The following is a 4238-nucleotide window of genomic DNA, read 5'->3' on the forward strand; positions in this document are numbered from 1 at the left end:
CAAATAAAATAATCTGTACTTGTTCTGTCTACCTCTTTTCTTTTTTAAAGTTTATTTAATTGTGGTAAAATATGCATAACACACAATTTATCATTTTAATTACTCACCAGTGTATGACTCAGTGGCATTAAATTCTTTTATAATGCTACGTAACATACTATTTCCAGAATTTTTCAGCATCCCAGATAGAAATTCTCTAGGTTTTAAATAATAATTCTTCATTTACCCCTTCCCTTTGATCCCGAGTAACCTCTATTCTTTCTTTACTTTTTTCCACCCTTATGGTATCAGGGATTGAACCCAGTGTCTACACACTGAACTATATCTCCTGTCCCTTTTATTATTTTTTATTATTTTAAGACAGGATCTCACTAACTGCTGAGTTTGTAAATTGCCCAAGCTGTGCTTGAACCTGAGATTCTCCTGCCTCACCTAGAGTGCTGGGATTATAGGCATATGCTACCAGGCCTGGCTCCTCCATTCTACTTTCTGTAGCTATGCTCCTTGACCTTTTAAATTATTTTTGAAAAAGAAATTCATAAACCTTACAAAAATTTAAAGAATAAATACAGCATAATCAATGTTAAATGCTTCACTGTTATGGCTTGATTCTGAAATGTCATCCAAAAGCTCATGTGTTGAAGGCTGGGTCCCTGGTGAAGCAGTGTTCAGAGATGAAGTTTAAGGAAATGGTTGGATCATGCAGGTTTTGACCTTGGCATGGATGAATCCATTGATGTACTCATAGTTTAAAGGGATGTTGGGAGGTAGTGGAAAATTTAGGAGGTGGTGCCTCATTGGAGGAAATGCAACACTGGGGTGTGCCCTTGAAAGCTATACTAGACCCCAGGACCTCTCTCAGTCTTTGCTTTCACATGCCCTTAAAGGAAGCACGTTTGTTCTGCCATACTTGCTTTCCCATAGAACAGTGGTGGTGAACTTATGGCATGGGTGTTGTTTTCCTTTTAAGACAAAAAATTTTAATGTGTGAGTTGTTTTTTCTAAACTAATACCTCAGTATTCATGTTTAATTGTAGTGTTGGCACTTTGTGATACATAAGTGGGTTTGGGGTTGCAGTTTGGGCACTCATCTCTAAAAGGTTCACCATCACTGCCCTAGGTTGTCCATCTACCTCACCACAGGCCCAGAAATAAGAGTCAGAAAAATATAGGCTAAAACCTCTGAAACACTCCCCCGCTCTACTAGGGACTGAATATTCTCAGGTATTTTGTCACAAGGACAAGAAAGCAAATTCTCCCTCCTATGCTTCACCACCAGTGTAATCAGCATTTTAGGTATCTTTACAGACCTCTTCCCTTTTTTACTCAAGTAGTAGCAAACCAGGCACAGTTCTTCACTATGCTTTATTTATTTAACAATATCCTATTTATGCATATATAGACACTTATCATATATACATATATAATTACTGTATAACTTATTTATCCACTTTCTCATGTTGGGCTAAACAGACTTTTTTTAAGGTATTGGCGATTGAATTCAGGGCTTTCACACTGAGCTATATCCCCAACTATCATTTATTTTTTATTTTGAGACAGGGTCTTGCTAAATTATTCCAAGTTGGCCTTGAATTTGTGATCCTTCTTGCCTAAGCCTCCCTAGTAGCTGGGATTATAGGAGAGCACACCACACCAGATTTAGTTAACTTTTTTTTTTTTTTTTTTTTTTTTTTTTTGGTACTGGGGATCAAACACGGGTCCTTGTACTTGCGAGGCAGGCAGCGGAACCACTGAGCTAAATCCCTAGCTCAAGACTTAGTTAACTTTAAAAAGTATTTATTTATTGTAGCAAGAAACCACAAAATATAAAAATACATCCTTCCAGCAGACATTTTCCAAGTGTACAGTATATTATCAACCCCATGTTCACTGTTGTGCAAAAGATCTCCAGAACTTCCCCCATCCTGCTTGATTGTAATTCTACACTCACCAAACAATCCACAACGCCAGCTCCTGGCAACTTTCTGTCTGTACCTTGTTTGTATGAGTTTGACTATTTTAGATATTAAAAGAGTAGAATCACACAGTATTTGTTTTTTTTTTGTGTGTAATTGACTTCATTTAGTATAATGTTCTCAGAGTTCATCCATACTGTAACATGTGACAGGATTTCCTGTCAGGGAACCAATAGCAATCAGCCAACACCCCTGTTAAACAATGTTAGAGAGAACACTGAGGTGAGAACAAGGCAAAAGTCACAACCAGGCCATTCTGGTTTTAAAGACGGGAACTGTATTCCATTGTATATATACACCACATTTTCTTTATCTGTTAATCATTGGCTAGACACAGAAGGCTTTTGAGTGTTTTTATTTGGAGACAGAGTCTTACTAAGTTGCCCAGGCTGGGCTTGAACTTGTGATTCTGCTGCCTCAGCCTCACAGAGTCCTAGGATTAAATGCATGCCACCTTCACACCACCACCACACCTGTTTTTTTTTTTTTTTTTCCAATAGGGCCATCCTGATGGGGTGGGGAGGAGATGACCTCTCATTGTGGTTTCCATTTGCATTTTCCTGCTAATTACTGATGCTGGGTATCTTACCTACTTGTTGCCCTTTTCTTCACCTTTGGAGAAATGCCTATTTTCCATTTTTAAATAGAGCTTGTTGTTTTTATTGAGTTATAATTCTTTATACATTCTAAATTTTAACTCATCAGATACATGGTTTGCAAATACTTCCTCAGTGTATAGGTTGCCTTTTAACTTTGTTGATTGTGTCTTTTGCTGTATATTTTTAAATTTTATATAGTCATATTTGCCTATTTTTCCTTTCATTGCCTGTGCTTTTGGCATGACTCATTTACTTTTACTTCTTAGAGGGCCAGACTTTCCCCAGGGTAGCCTGATTCTGATTTTTGTCTTATGTGCCTCAGTACTCTTTCTTACATTAACAGGAGTGTTGGCTGATTGCTATTGGTTCCCTGACAGGATATACCTTAATTTTCTGGACTTGTTCAGAAAAATAGAAGACCTATGAGAAGGGATTATTTCCTTTCATTTTCTAGCTTTACTTCTTTTTGCTCCATATTAGAAACAAGGTCTCCGATGGGGCTTCTTGAGCCTTCTTTCCCTTTCCTATTCACTTTGTGAGTGGGGCGGGTGGCCTCTGAGCCAATGAAGGTGAGCAGACAGGTTGACTTCAAACCAATGGGAGGCTCCTGGGTTCTAAATGAACCAATCATCTTATTAGTGATAAGATGGATAGCTAGCATCTGCCCTATTGTTCTCTCAGTAATGACCCTCTCGTTTTGCCTGTAAAGGATTTGAAGGTGCAAAATAAACCATACCCCCCCATGAGGTGGCTGTAATCCATCTGTACAACTTTTGCCCACACCAATAAAACACGAACATTCTCTTTGTAAAAAGAAAAGGTTTCCTTCAATTGTCTGCTTTTTTCTGTCTTCACTATTTTTGTTTTACTCTCTAGTGAACTTTACCTAGACAACCTTTGCGGTGGACCCAGGCACTCTTCTCATTGGCATGTGCAAAGACATTTTCTTACAACTTGGGGTTTGTGGGGCCAAGGGTGTGCGGGTGGTGGAACACTTGTGTCACAGTCTCCTGCATTTCACACACATTCCGGGCTGACACTCCTGGTCGCTCGCTCTCTCTCTCTCTCTCTCTCTCTCTCTCTCTCTCGTTAAACACACACCCGCGCGCGCACACACACTCACGCGCGCACACACGCACGCGCGCCTGCGTGTCCGCTCGGGCCCCTTTCGGTGTGTCTTCGTTCAAGATGACAGGGCGCTGGAGAAAAGGCTGCTGGAATCAGCTGGTAGGTACAGTAGTAACCCGAACCCCACCCACCCACTGCCTTTGCTCGCTCAGGTTTCTCCGGTCCTTCCAGCCCTGGGAGAAAACAAGTAAACGCGCCTCCAGAGGAGGGGCTGGGGGACCTGGGAGTGGCAGGGGAGGTGGAAGGTGACAGAGAGAAGGTGGCCCAGTGCCCCTTCAGCTGGGGCCCCACCCAGTGCTCCCCGGGGGTGTCAGCCTCAACCCTGTTTGCACCCACTCCACCCTCCCTTTCCTTAGGGGTTGCCTTTTCCCCCCCTCTGCGGCAGCGGAAATGACAGTGTGCTGCTGCTGTGGTGTCATGGTGCTGCCCCTGGACTGTGGGGCGAAAACTCTTTAAGTTTAGCCCAGGAGACCCAGCCTGGGCAGCTTCGCGGTCGCTGTGCCGTTCTCTGCGAGGCGCGCGGGCTGGCTGATCT

At 42.1% G+C, this 4238-nt stretch overlaps 1 protein-coding gene across 2 annotated transcripts in view; it reads left to right on the forward strand.

Annotated features, from left to right (window-relative positions):
• The first annotated feature begins 3671 nt into the window (after positions 1-3671).
• The window catches only part of Mid2 (midline 2), an 87369-nt gene continuing 86802 nt past the window's right edge, over positions 3672-4238 (forward strand). The window contains exon 1 of one of the 2 annotated variants that reach the window (XM_010611912.3): positions 3672-3802. The gene's annotated coding sequence lies outside the window, so the exon portion shown is untranslated. The remainder of the gene's footprint in view (positions 3803-4238) is intronic. The other variant, XM_010611921.3, reaches the window with a different exon arrangement.

The sequence above is a fragment of the Fukomys damarensis genome, unplaced genomic scaffold, assembly GCF_012274545.1.
Source record: "Fukomys damarensis isolate Sample0158 unplaced genomic scaffold, DMR_v1.0_HiC HiC_scaffold_39, whole genome shotgun sequence".
Classification (NCBI taxonomy): domain Eukaryota; kingdom Metazoa; phylum Chordata; class Mammalia; order Rodentia; family Bathyergidae; genus Fukomys; species Fukomys damarensis.